Source organism: Epinephelus fuscoguttatus, linkage group LG23 (genome assembly GCF_011397635.1).
Source record: "Epinephelus fuscoguttatus linkage group LG23, E.fuscoguttatus.final_Chr_v1".
Classification (NCBI taxonomy): Eukaryota; Metazoa; Chordata; class Actinopteri; order Perciformes; family Serranidae; genus Epinephelus; species Epinephelus fuscoguttatus.
Genome location: NC_064774.1, coordinates 6,383,909 through 6,399,536, shown reverse-complemented (window position 1 = coordinate 6,399,536; position 15,628 = coordinate 6,383,909).

The following is a 15,628-nucleotide window of genomic DNA, read 5'->3' as shown; positions in this document are numbered from 1 at the left end:
AAACCTAACGTATGTAACTTCAGTTGCCTACACCTAACCTACGTAATTGTACATGTTGTGTACATAAATTTTTGTTAAACACATAACTTGATGACACCATTTGTGGGGTGCTAATTTATGACATACCATACGACCTGTTGTATGTGCATTTTTATTAGCTGTCATGTGAATGTTGTACGTGGATACATTGCTGTAATCCACATCAAATTGGTAGATTTTTGGCAGTGAAAGATCGCATGATGTAACAATCAGATTTATAATGAAATTTGCAATGACATTGTTATTTTCATTATCATTGTTTTTTGGATGTGGGATGTGTTTTATGATTTTCAGGTGTAGTTTTAATGTTGAATGTCTTGTGCTTCTTTGGGTTTTCTCCCCTCTAACATCTGGGGACCATGTTGGAAATAAGTGTTTTCACTTTAGTATGTTATCCTTTGGATTTGTTGTTTCTTTATCTGAAAATCCATGAATAAAATCATTTAATCGACCAAAGACATCAATGATTTAAGGAGCGGTGTTGCAGTGACCGTGTCTGATAAGTAATAGTATGTGCACCTCTAATCTTCCTCCATCCTTTACATTTACATCGTGGTCATTTCTATCTGTGAGATTAAATACAACTTTGTGGTTTTAAGACCTGACCTTTGTTAGTTATTATACAATTAATACAACTGTATGTGCTGCATATGTCAGATCATGCAAGCTCCATGTATGAGGGCCCAGGTTGGCCAGTGTGTTTGAACCTGGAACCCTCTTAGTGAGAGGCAGCAGTATTCACACACACGCACAGAAATAATACAGCACATTTAAAATGAGAAAATGTATATGGAAAATTGAAGTTAATGGAATATTGTAAAGTTAATGAGGAAATGTCTTGTTATTACAACATTTTGATGTATATTATTACAAATCTTTTCTTGTTTAGTGAGATACATTTAATGGGGTAATAGCAGTGTTAGTATAATGGTAATGTGCTATGAATATATATATACATATGTACTCCGAAGTCAATGAAGCCTCATTAATCCCAACTTCAAAATCCAAGATGGCCACTTCATGCATCAACAGTTGTGTAAACTGTAGAAATATACTGCTCATTAGCACTTTTGTCTTATTTATGTCTCATTAAAATAGTTGTACACACAGCACAGTCCAGCCTCTACCTGTGGACATGTTGCTGCAGTGTTTGTATGCGTCAAATACTGCTGTCATTAACAATGGCCTACCTGTCTGGAACTGCATTTCTAACAGTATCTTGGTTTTTCCGACCAAATTCCAAATTTCAGGGTAAATGGAACGCAGCATGACAAAAAAACGGGGATCCAGGTGGGACAACTGTACAACTCCAAGCCCTAAGACGTTGGGACTGTGTGAAACCTAAATAAAAACAGAATGCATTAATCTGCAGTTGCCTTTCAACCTTTACTCAGTTTAATGTTCAACCTGATCAGCGTTATTGTTTTTGTAAATATACACTCATTCTGAATTTGATTCCTGCAACACATTCCAAAAAATTGTGACAGGGGCATGTTTACCACTGTGTTACGTCACCTTTTCTTTTAACAACGCTCACTAAACGTTTGGGAGCTGAGGGCTCTAATTGTTGAAGTTTTGAAAGAAAAAGTCTTTCCTGGTATATGACACCAGTTGCTCAACAGCCCAGGTTCTCCGTTTACGTATTTTGTGCTTCATAATGTTCCAGACATTTTCCAGCTGCAGGCAGGTCAGACTAGCACGCACACCCTTTTATGATGGAGCTACACTGTTGTAACATGTGCAAAATGTGGCTTGGCTTTGTCTTGCGGGAATAAGGACAGATGTCCCTGAAAACGACACCACTTGTGGTGCTGTCACAGGTACTCATGCCATGGGCACTAACACACACCCATACATCACAGATGTTGGCTTTTAAACTTTGTGTGGATAACAATCTGGATGTCCATGATTTAAAAAAAAACAACTTGAAAATCTTGAACACTATGGACTCGTCAGAACACTTGGTGTCAGTACAGCTCAGATACGCTTGTGCTCGTGTAACAGATGTAGCTAGCGCACGTATGGGGACCGACACTGGGACTGGTTTTCAGCATTTATTTTGGTCTGCAGAAGACACAAAGCACATAATTTGCCCTCTGTTCCACTGTCTGCACCTCAGCTCCCTCAGCAATGCGAAACAGCACTGTCTGAGCTCATTTGTCTTTTAACAATATGTATAAATGCAATAAAATTACATTTAAATATGTAATTAATATAACATACAAACTGCTTATTAAATTATTTGCAAAGTCATACCAAACACTGCTGAAAAACATAAATTTCAACATGAATTATATTAACAAATCATCACAAAACATTTAACACAGTATATTCATGAAACAAACAGTGACACCTGGTGGACAGAGTAAAAATGTAAATGTAAATGTTCTTTATTTATACAGCCCTTTACAACAACCCTTTCGGTGAACCAAAGTGCTTTACAATAGGTGCAAAAGAAGCAATAAATAAAACAATTAAAAATAAATAGAGGCAATAACAACAATAAAAACAATAAAAGCAATGAAAATAATAAAAGCAATAGGAGCAATAAAATACAATAAAATAAAGTAAAACAGAGTAAAAGTAAAAGAGTCACCACACTACTGGGTATTAAAAGCCATCCTAAATAAATATGTCTTCAGTCTAGATTTGAAAAGGCCCAGGTCAGAAATGAGACGCATTTCAACAGGGAGCTTATTCCAAAGCCTGGGAGCAGCGATGGAAAAGGCTTGATCACCCCAGTGTTTGTATTTTGACCTGGGCACTTCCAGCAAAAGTTGGTTTGACGATCTTAGCGCTCTACCAGGTTCCCGAACAGTTAAAAGCTCAGTTAAGTACACTGGGGCGAGACCATGAAGAGCTTTAAAAACAAACATTAAAATTTTAAAATCAATCCTGTACTGGACGGGAAGCCAGTGAAGGGATTTAAGAACAGGAGTGATGTGCTCTCGTCTGTTAGTGCTGGTTAAAAGACGGGCCGCAGCATTTTGCACCAGCTGGAGGCGACCAAGAGAAGCCTGGGAGACACCAACATAGAGAGCATTACAGTAATCCAGTCTAGAGCTTATAAGAGCATGGATGGCCATTTCAAGGTTGCGGTGACTTAAAAACATTTTAACTTTGGCACTCATAGAGGGGGAACTAAACAGAAACAACGGAAAATACAACATAAATCAAACAAAAACATACCTGCAGAAGACACAAAGCACATAATTTGCCCTCTGTTCCACTGTCTGCACCTCAGCTCCTAAACAATAGTTTTTTAACAATGAATAAGGTGGAAAATCTCCTGCTCTACATGAAGACACGACTTTTGGCGGTACGCTGTATTGCAAATCACGCCCAAAAAGTTATATAAAAACACCGTCCAAACTCCTAATAACACTGTTCAAATCAGCTCAAAACGGCTGGATAACATCATATTAACAACAGTTAACACCGCACACCAAGGGTTACGGCTTATGTAGCTCGTTTTATAATGTAAATAACAAAATAATGTCGGAGCATTTTCACACACAACTTACCCTCAGCAATGCGAAACAGCACTGTGAGGGGCAGAGAAGGGGGAACTACGGAAACCCAGGAGGTACAGGAGCCATGAAGGGCAAAAAAGCAGTTTCCACAGGAAAATTAAAATAACCACAAATAAAAACAACTAATTGAGATAAAATTCACAAATACCCAATAAAATATTCAAATAAAATAATTACAAATTCTCAAATATAGATTGGAAATATGTATTGAGAATTAAGTGCTTTTTTTAACTCCGTTACACTCGTGCGAAGTTGGTTGTGTTTCTGGATGTTGATGGTGTCTGGCTTTAGATGTTACACAGTCGAGTATACAGAAAATGCAGAAAAACAGTCACCTATCCCTCACGACTACCTTTGACTGGATAGTTTCTGTCTCACTGTTGTTACTGGCAGGGCTATTTGTTTGCTCTGAGAAAACAATTCCAGATCGAATGCCAGTAAGTCCTGAAGTGACTGAGCTGGGAGGGCGATGTGTGTGTGTTTACAGGCCAGCTGAGTCACAGGTTTGTGGAACTGAACCAGGAGACCTTAAATAACAGTGGCATCGGAGAAACATTTGGCAAGAGGTCTTCACACAGAGGGAGGACGACAGAAACAAATATGGCGCGACTCAACTTACTGGTGTGTCTCAGTTTGACAGGTAACGGTCACCATCATGAACTGCATGGCCCTCAATTTCAGATACCACTATAGAGAGTGGCGCAGCGACAGGTCCCTTATCATCTCCTGTTAGTGTTACTGAGGACGTAATACAAGATGAGTTCATGAAGAGGCGACTAAAAGTTATCACAAGTAATCATCTGTTGCAGATCTCGTGGTAAAGACAGTTCAACTTTGGAACCAATTTAGGTGGAGAGGAGATGTTTCTGGGTACATCAGGAAGTCCAGGACACTCCGGTGATGCTTAAAGCCTGATTTATGGTTCTGCGGCGTACCTACGACGTACCTGCGCCGTTGCCGTGATGCCGTCGTGAACCCTTCGAACTTCTCCGTCACTCCATTTCGTCGTGGTGCAATTCACCGCCAGAGCAGTCAGGGGCTGCGTTCCTTTCCTGAATGGTTATCGTCGTCTCTAGTTGATTCTTTGTTTAGCTTTTGGCTTTTCCAGTCACAGTGAACAATGGTGACCGAGAGAGAGAGAATCTTGCTGGAGTTGGAGTTGTTGGATGTTGAATAAAGTATGTCAATACTGCAACATCTACATCGCAACAGACAGCCCTCTCGGTCTGCGCTGGGTTTGCGTCGCCTCGACGTGTAGTTACATTTTTTGGGAGGTGCACGTCAGGCTACAGCAAGCCTCCTGCATAGCCACGTACCCTACGACGTAGGTACATCGTTGATTTAACGCAGGACCATAAATCAGGCTTTAGTCTAACATGGCATCTAACCTGTCCCACAACAGGATGAAATTCAGCACTTTTGACAAAGACAACGACAAGTGGGAGGGGAGTTGAGCAGAGGTGTATGGGAGCAAGATGGTGGTACAACAGCTGCCAGTCAGCTTACTTGAACAGGAATTATCATAAAGGTACATTAGACGGCAAGACATAGAATATTTATATGGCAAATAACAGACACCCTTATACATGTACATGTATATATATATATATATATATATATATATATATATATATATATATATATATATATATAAAACAACAAGGCACAGAGAAACAAGCATGAAATAGGATGAAACATGCACATTGAAGCTGGGAATAAATATCAGACACTTGATCTGTTGTCTTGAAGATTTCAAAATCATGTCAAACAGTTTCAGGCACCTTTTGTCTCGTGTATCAGAGTTACTCACAGAAAAGGTGTCTCTCAGCACAACTACTCTTTAAAAGGAAATTCAGAGGTCCTGCTTCTTCTCCTTTGTCTTTGCCCTGACTGACCACGCGGTCAGGCAAAACCTCCCCCGGTCTGAAGCCATCTTTGATTTGGCCATCTTGTAGTCTCTGGTTGTCAGCCATTTTGTTTTTGAGGCCAGACGGCCCTTTGTTTCACACACACATCTTCAGCAACACCTTTAACCATCATCAAAATTAGTATTTCTTTTTGACATTTTTACCTTGCACATATGTATAACAGGAAAGGAGAGAGCTGACCAAGGTTCTGCCAGGTTCCACGCTTGTTCAGCTGTTATTGGGGCACAGAGTGAAAAGGGAAAGGACTTGTGTTTGGGATTTGGTGGTATGTAGCGGTAAGGGTTGCACATTGCAACCAATTAAAACTTCTCCCATCAAGCATGTAGCAGACACAAAGAGGATCCGTTCAGTAGTGATGGCCTAGTGAAGCCTCATGAACCATTTTCTTTATTTTCTGACCCCACCAGATGGCACTCTTGGTTTATAGATAAAGGCTGAGGGACTGGCAGTGAAGTGTGCTATCAAACCTTTGTTGAACAAACAGTGCCATCCAGTGGATTCAGAGAATAAAAACAGTGGTCCATGATGCTTCATTTGGCCATCACTACCGCTCGGTACGTAGATATAAATGGCTCATTCTAAGGTGACAATGACATAATGATTCTTAGATTCAGGAGATTTTAAACTGCTGAAAACATGAATATTATATTGCATTTCTTCCAATATGTCCCCCTAAATCCTACATGGCAGCGGTTGTGTGTTTGCTCACAGGCTGAAGAACACAATTCACACTAGTAATCAGGATCTGCATGTTTATTCTTTAAGAGTAGCACAGAGACACAGTCAACACACTCACAGTAACAGCAGGCTCTCTGCCCGTCCTCAGCACAAGAGCTGTCCAAATTTTTTTCCTTTTATTTTGTCAAAATATACCTGTAACTAAATAATGCCATAAATAAATATGTGCACACCAAAAACAATGTTTGCCCTTACACTGGTTACATAATCAGTAATCAGTGAAAACAAAAACAACAGTAATCAATCAATAAAATAAAAACTCAAGCACATTGAATAAGGCAACATGTTCTCATAGAACGATTCATATGATATCCTACAAATTTGCACCCCATGAATGACGTTAACGTAAAGTTACTGAGGTTAGGTTTAGGAAAAGAAACATGGTGAGGGTGTACCTTGAAATGACTCGTAGTTCACGTGGATGTGAAAACACGACTCCAGGGGAAAAGTCTGTTTTTTGTTTTTTTACCCATCCACCACCCCAACCTGCCTCCTCACAAAAGCTTCAGACTGCTTCCTTGTTTACTGCTGTCAGCGTATTGGTCACATGATCACAGCCTCTTAAAATACGAGGGATATGTACTGATTTGGGTGCATTGGTTTTTGCAGAATTTGTGAGAACAACCTGTGCATTTCCACTTATCCTACTACAGAATAAATAACTGGATAACTTGATACTGATTAAAGCCCCTCCTCGTGCCAGTCAACCCAGAACTATGAAGACATTCTTTGAATATAAGGTTGGCAAGAACCAGGAATTTTGACGATATATGCAGAGAATATTTCACACAGTTTTTGACAATGCTCACCAAAATAAATACGTTTGGACCCGGCTACACCTACACGCTATACTAGGGATAGGCATCAATTTTCGATTATCGATGATTGATTGTTAAAGCTTTTGATCGATCACAAATAATTTTGCTCGATAGTCGCAGTGTTTCCTCTACAATGACTGGCATAGGTCATGCTCGTAGGCCCGGCAAGTTGCCTACGAGACCCCCTGCCGGACCTATGCCAGTCAAAAATCATAAACAGACAGAGGCTCTCATTGCTCTCCAAAGCCTCGGCGACTTCCCTTGAGGCCTCTGAAAACACTACGCCATTGAAAGACAGAGGTTTTGGGGCGTCGGTGGCTCAGTGGTAGAGCAGGCGCCCCATGTACAAGGCTGTTGCTGCAGCGGCCCGGGTTCGACTCCAGCCTGTGGCCCTTTTGCTGCATGTCTCTCCCTCTCTCTCTCCCCCTTTCACACTTCACTATCCTGTCAACGAAAGGCAAAAAATGCCCTAAAAAATATATCTTGAAAGACGGAGGTTTCGCTGAAAACTGAAGCCTGTAACTCCTGGCTGGCAACGGTTGTAACAACCCAGGGGTGAACCGCGCATGCGCGCCATGGGGGTTGAAGCTCAAAACTGGGGCAGCTGCGCTTTCTTGCGGCGACAGTCTGCACTGCACTCTTTGTTTTCTCTCTTTTGAAATACTCGCTTATCAATTAATCGATAATTGATTGTTAATTTTTTTGATGATCGAATAATGAATTTTGATTGTTCGCCCATCCCTACACTGTACCTTTAACTAATCTAACAGAATTCCTTTCTGACCCGGTCAGAGTCTTTACTCACATCTTTACTGGCAGCGGAGCAGTTTTCCTGCTCGGTGTAGAAACAGCAGAGGTAAAACCAAACTGCTGGGCAGTGAAAACCACATTCCAGATGACAGAATCACACAGCTTTTAGTGCCACTGAAGAGTGGTGAGAAATTCAGAGTAAAACTAACAAAGAACCCAGCAAATGTAAACCACAGCACTGCCGTTATGGCTGCGATGGTGTGGAAAGCCCTCTGCTTTGATTGATCCACCTGCTTCCTGTCCCTGCCCACCTCCCCTGGCCCAGGACGAAGCAGCACACAGAGGACACGAAGGCTGCAGAAAGACACCACCACTAAAGAGACGAGCAGTAAGCAGAAAAAAAGGGCGATAGGAATATCATTGAGGCTCCGAACTATGACACCACTCCACACCAAGCTCAGCAGCCAAACACATCCAATGCTGATATTTCGTATCTTGATCCCACCTGACTGCCTCAGCCCCATGTAGGTGACGGGGTGGACGACAGCCAGGTATCGCTCCACACAGGTCAGCATGTGAAAACATGTCTGTCCAGGGAAAGCCATAGAAGACAGATAAGCCCCCACAATCCCCACCTCAGAGATTCCAGTGTAGATGCCACAAAAGGTGACTGTGCTCCCAAATGCATAGATCAGCTCAATCGCAACCATGTGGTAGGTGAAGATGTCGGAGTGGCTGGCTGTTGAGAAGGAGCGCTGCTGCCGCCATCGTTGGTGACCCAGGTAGAGGACGAGGATGAAGAGAGGGACGAGGAGGATCTTTGTGGTGTTGAAGGTGATGGAGACGAGTAATCCAGCACTGGAGTCGTTGCAGGTGTAAGGGGTGGAGGAGGAAGAGTAGGCGACGGACATATCGGCTTGTATGGAGCTGCTTTGAAGGTGAAAAGAGAGACAAGAGGGACAGAAATTCAGACTGCTTTTTGTTGTACATTTTTTGTCTGTAGTCTCAGCAGATGCATTTGCTATTTTTTATTCATGTGTGACCATTTGAAAGCCAAGTTTGCTTTCTTTCACTGGCTGACCACAGCAGTCCAGCAACGAGCCTGCTTACATGTCCTTCTGCCGACCCATGATCTGTGACTGCTGATCGTCTTCAGAATGGCAGGGGGGTGAATGGAGCCTGTTCCAGCTGACATCGGGAGCAACCCTTAACATTGACCTAATTAAGCTGACCTGCATATCTGTTGACAGTGGGAGGAAGAACCTGAAGAAAACCCAAGCAAACACAGGGAGAACTTGCAAACTCCACACATGCCCCTTTTCCATCACGTTAGCTGTGGTTCTTGAACTGGTTCCCTTCAGGAGTCTGAGATAGACCTTGGTGCTATCTCGCGATCCAGTCTGCATTTCCACACATTTTGCATCAGTAGAGGGCGTCACATAAACCACAACGGAAATAAACATTTTAACAGAAAAGGGGTTCACAATCTCAGAATTTTCACCCTTAAAACATCAAATCTCAAACTTCGTAAATTTGATTCAAAATCCCTTTTTTTTCCTGTCCTCAAGGAAGTGGCCTGCGATAACATTTTGCCTTCTTGAGATCAGAAAAATGAAATTATGTTCAACAACTTATTTAAACTATCGAATTGAGAGACGTCTTTGTCACACCTGACAAACAGTGTTGTGTATATTTTGTGTAAAACCCTCAAAAGACGAGAAAAGTTCATTAAGTAAAAATCAGAGAAAATGGACTGGAGTTTGGTTGAGTATAGAGATGAGTCAAAACAACAGCTCGTTCATCCCCAGCTTAAAGAAAATGTTAAGCACTGTATGCTAAATTATAAACATGGATGCAGCGTTGAATGATATCCACGATAAAAGAGGAATTTAAAACTATTATTTAAATACCTTTATAGAATCAAAGAACACCCACCTTGTCAGTAGTGTTTGTTTCTGATCTTGCTCCTGCTTATCCAGAGTCACTGACTGCTATCACCAGTATCTGATCCTAACATTCATTAAAGCCTCTGTGTAGGAGTGTATTAAATGAACCAATGTGTCAAAGTGACAGACAGCAGCAGGACTGTGGGTGTTTAGCATATTGTCAAACAGATGATGGATCCCATGTCACTGTGGACTCTCAATTGTGGTAGGCAAATGTCCTCTGCATTTCAGAGGTGAGAGCGCAGGGTCGGCTGCTGATGGGCATCACCGAGTAATTGTTTAGGTTTGTGAGGTGAAATCAGTCTTAATGCAGGAAGGGTTAAATTAAGTTCCAAATATTTGAATCACTCATGGTGTTCAGGTTTGTCCCATCATTCATCTGTCCATCATGTTGACAGGATTCAAATAACCTGCAAACAAAGGCTAGTGCTTATTCAAATTAAATGGTGCCATGCACGGGAGTCTGTGTGTGTGTGTGTGTGTGTGTGTGTGCGTGTGTGTGTGCACAGACAGCAGTTTGGTGGAAAGAGTTCATCAGGTGATTGATAACGACCATGAATACAAACTATTGTTTCACAAGTAGAGCCGCTGTTATTTCAGTAACTCCAGCCAGGTGCATCAGAATTACATTCATACTAATCAGGATTTGCTGCTGGTTCCCGAAGTGTTTCGGATCACTTCATTTTCTTTAAACCACATCCTGTCAATTAAAATAGAAACACTGGAGAATAGACCCACAATTTAGATATGAATTGATTTAATTTGCAGATTTTGTTTTCAGTTGTCTTAGCGCTGTAAACTTTAACTAACGTTAGTGGTGCACGTGACAGAATTCTCAACTTGGCGACGGGAGGTCTCTCGCCAGAAATGTCACAATGGGAGTCATGTCGTGTTAGATGTGTTTTCAGGTAATAAACTGTTTTCTTACAGGCTTAGATTGTTCTTCTTTTGACTCAGTTCAAAAGATTTTTAACAAGAAACATTATAAACATGACAACAAGCCAGTCATGCAGAGTATCACATCATCAGCATAGAAAATTTCATTTCAAACACACATATCACCACCTAGACCACTGCGAACTTCAGACCCTTCCAAGATCTTGCAAGATAAATCTTCTACTCAAATGTGTGGGTGAGGGTGAGAACAGTCACACTGTGGTTGTTGGGTTATTATCTAAGATTTGAGTTGTAAATTTGTCCATTCCACAGCTGAAGCTGTTATTCAGTAACAAGTGATAGTGTCGTGATTGCTAAGAAAGGAGCATTGTGCGTGAGCAAGGATGGCGTGAAATAAACCAATTAGTGAAAAAATGCCTGGGCCAATACGCAGGAGGCAATTATCTAAACCTTCATAGCTTAATATTAATAATACAAAAAGTAATAAATGACCTCGTTTGCAGTTGGACGACTCCTGTCAACAGTTTTACAGACATCTCTTCATCAGCTAATCCAAGGTTACAGGTGTAGCCTAGCTAGCTATGTCTGGTGTAACTGGAGCGGATGTTTTTACTGTTTCATGGTAGATAACGGATATTTTAATGTCATAATAAGACATCTGATGTAGCGATGTTTGGACAGACCAACCTCAAATAAATGGTGAATAAGTGTATAAATAATATACCTAAATAAATGTTAATAAATGTAGAGTGTTTGAGTGCACATGGACTGTTTAAAGGTGTTGATAAATGAACCAGATTTGGTGGTGTTATGGGTGTAGCCACAGCTGTACTTTCTTCTCAGTGTGAATTTGCAGCCAGCATGGTTATGTTTCAGCCACCAATCTGTGCTTGTACGGTCATTTCACTGATCAAACATGACGCTACTCTGCCAATAGTAAGGATGGCTGGGGTCATGCATACGAAGATTGTTTGCACTGAAGTTCACTGTGAAGCAAATGAATGAGGTTTGCCATCAAACTGCTCTCCACTCTGTGTGACACGATGTCATTTGAATGAACACCTGTCGTTGTTCGGAGGTTATTTGAATCCTGTCAGACGTGACAGACTGAAGCAAAGCTATTGGTGCTGTGCTAAACATCAAGGGTTGTCAGCTGTGAGGACAATCAGAAACACGACTGACGAGGTGAGTGCTCCTAAATAACTCAATACTTAATCATCAGGTCATATGTTTTAAATTATATTAAGAGGAAAAACACTCCACACAATTCTTTAAATTAAAGAGGCAACAGATAGGATTCATTTTTTTTTTAGCTTGGCGCCACCTAGCATCAGTGGTGTTGTGTCGCACTGTGGCAACGACCAAACTGAGCGTGGGAATCAGAGATAATGAATAAAATGTAGGCTGTAAAGCCACCAGTATACCTCTATGTATATGTAGAATGAGAAGGTGTGTGGACACTCTACTAAATAAATGAGTAAAGAGACCGAGCAACAATTATCAGATTTATCTGAAGAAAAAACAAATAGTAATGCAAATAATTATAGCAGAATGCACAGTACCAGTACAAACAGCTCACAGTGAATGACACCAATATGTACAGTACCAGTACAAACAGCTCACAGTAAATGATACCAATATGTACAGTACCAGTACAAACAGCTCACAGTAAATGACACCAATATGCACAGTACCAGTACAAACAGCTCACAGTGAATGACACCAATATGTACAGTACCAGTACAAACAGCTCACAGTGAATGACACCAATATGTACAGTACCAGTACAAACAGCTCACAGTAAATGATACCAATATGTACAGTACCAGTACAAACAGCTCACAGTGAATGACACCAATATGTACAGTACCAGTACAAACAGCTCACAGTGAATGACACCAATATGTACAGTACCAGTACAAACAGCTCACAGTAAATGATACCAATATGTACAGTACCAGTACAAACAGCTCACAGTAAATGATACCAATATGTACAGTACCAGTACAAACAGCTCACAGTAAATGACACCAATATGTACAGTATCAGTACAAACAGCTCACAGTAAATGATACCAATATGTACAGTACCAGTACAAACAGCTCACAGTAAATGATACCAATATGTACAGTACCAGTACAAACAGCTCACAGTGAATGACACCAATATGTACAGTACCAGTACAAACAGCTCACAGTGAATGACACCAATATGTACAGTACCAGTACAAACAGCTCACAGTAAATGACACCAATATGTACAGTACCAGTACAAACAGCTCACAGTGAATGACACCAATATGTACAGTACCAGTACAAACAGTTCACAGTAAATGATACCAATATGTACAGTACCAGTACAAACAGCTCACAGTGAATGATACCAATATGTACAGTACCAGTACAAACAACAGTAGACACAGTGGAATTATACCAATATGCACATGTAAACAGTCCCCATTCTAGAATAAACGCTACCGCATGGAAACCATGCGGCCGGTTGGAGCTCAAATTGAATGGGAAACAAAGTCCAGTGTTCACTTAGCTGGGCGTAACTTAGCTGGGCGATGTCCGTGGATAGCTGCCTCCGTGAGAAGAGAACAGAAGGAAGGGAGGGGGGTATCACTGTCCGAGGGCTGCCGTAGAATGGCAACCAGGATGTCAGCCATTGTGCTCGTGACTCAACAATCTCATGCCCAACTCCTCATAAGGACCAGCTCCAGTCCCTGATTGGCTGACCGACCAGTTTGACAATACATGACGCGTTTCCTGTGCAACCCACATTATTTTCATCATGATATATTTAGGAAAAGATGCTGTCTGTTGCCTCTTTAAAGCCGCTACAAGGAACTTTTAACTGGATATGCAAAAGTCTCTTGTTTCTGCTGATGTCTGTGCGTGACCTACAACATCGGTGTGAAGATAAGCTATTTCTATATAGTGTATATCCATACCTTTAGGAAACTGTCTCCGGGTCCGCCCCAGGTCGCTTCCAGGACGAAGCAATTTACGGCACTCAGACGGCACACGTCATCTTACCTAGCTGCTTACATTTATAGTGACTCTTATAAATAGTCGCTATTCCTCCTCCTCGACTCGACGTCCGTGGGGAGTTAAAATAGCAGCAATCATCGGGTAAAAGTTCTGTGAAAGCACTGGACTCACCAACAGTCAGCCACGTCTCAGTCACACAGAGAAAATCCAAAAAACGTTTTGTTCGCTAGCGATCTGGCATTTACCAGCCCAATCCTGGCAGGAGCCGGCGGGTCCACGGCGTTAGCTGTCTGGGGAGCCACACACAGAGGCCGCAGGTTGAGCAGATTCACCCCTCGCCAGCGGGGACGAGGAGAGCAGGGGCCACGGGGCTGGAACACCTCATCCGGGCCGACGACAGGTACCAGCCAGGCGCCGACAGGGTTCAGCGAGTGCCGAGAAATAAAGAGGCGAGGCACTGCTCCATACTCAGTCCAAGAAGCCGTGGATGTGCTCACCAAACAGGCCTTCAGCCTTACCAGCAGACTGCTGCGTTTACCCCAGCTCCATGTCACTGATCTGACAGCCCATTGTTCCGATATGTGATTATACTAGGCTATACTGTATTTGTGTACCATAGAGGATCAGCAACACAACAAAAGTAGGCTACTGGTCGAGATACAAGTGTCATAGAGAGGAGAGAGTGAAACACCATAACCTCCTGTTATTAACTCTGGGGTCCGGGTTGTGTGGGGAGCTCTCCGCGGTGCTGAACGGCTCCCGGCAGGCGTATTTCTGCCTTGATGGTGCGCTGTGACCGGCTCTGGGTCGGCTGGGAAAGGCTTGAGGTGGAGCAGGCTCACGGCTTATGTGTTTGTCACTTTCTTTTTCATTTTAACCCACACCATGATCTTTTCCTGACCCTAACCAAGTGGTTTTTGTGCCTAAACCTAACCAGACCTTAACCACAGGGCATCATGATGATTTTGGAACAATGGGTTTAATATGGTCGGACCAATGGGCTGTCGGACCAATGCAGACCCCGTTTACCCCGGCGACAGTGGCGCTTACGCCGGAGAGGTGAAGCTGGGGCGCGGCAGAGGTGAGCTGGGATCCCCGATAGGAGTGGGGGCAAAGTTTTCCCGTCTTGTTGTTTCATTCATCCCCAGAACACATGCATGAGCCAGGTAAGCGTCTTTACGACAATACGCGCTAGAGCTCATGGGAAATGTAGGCTTCATTCCAGCAAAACACTACCGCTTTTGTCCACAGGGTCGCCAAAATCAACTCAAAATGAAAGTTCCTTGTAGGGGCTTTAAGTAAATGAAATATAACTTAACTGTGTCTCAATCTCTCTCTTTTCCCTTTGTCTACCCTTCATGTCTCCTTCCTCTTTTTCTCCTCAGGCCAGCTGCTACATTCAGTAGATATGGCAACAAACTCTGTTTTCAACTCCAACTCCAGCAATGCTCCATTCTACATTTGTGATAGCTCTCAAGCTGCCATGATCATAACTGAGGCCTTCATAGTTATAAGAACCTTCCTCACCTTGCCTCTCTGCTGTCTCGTCCTGTACCTGGGTCACCAACGATGGCGGCAGCAGCGCTCCTTTAAAACAACAAGCCACTCTGACGTCTTCACCTACAACATGGCTGCTGTAAATCTGATGTGGGGCCCGGGGTGCCTCTGCTACGTCTGTGGCGTGTATGCGAATCACCTGCTGATTAAAGCATTTGGAATTTGTGTTTCTTCTTCTGTTTTATTTGGAGAGGCCTTCTTCCACGTCCTGACCTGTGTGGAGCGATACCTGGCCGTCGTTCACCCCATCACCTACATGGGATTAAGAAATGAACGTGGTGTCAGGATCAGAAACATCAGCATTGGATGTGTTTGGCTGATGAGCTTTGTGATGACGGGTGTAACTGCTTTGTATCTGCCTGATTATCCCATCATCCCACTGATTATCCTGTTGGTCTTCTCCTTAGCAGTCGTGTCTTTCTGCAGCCT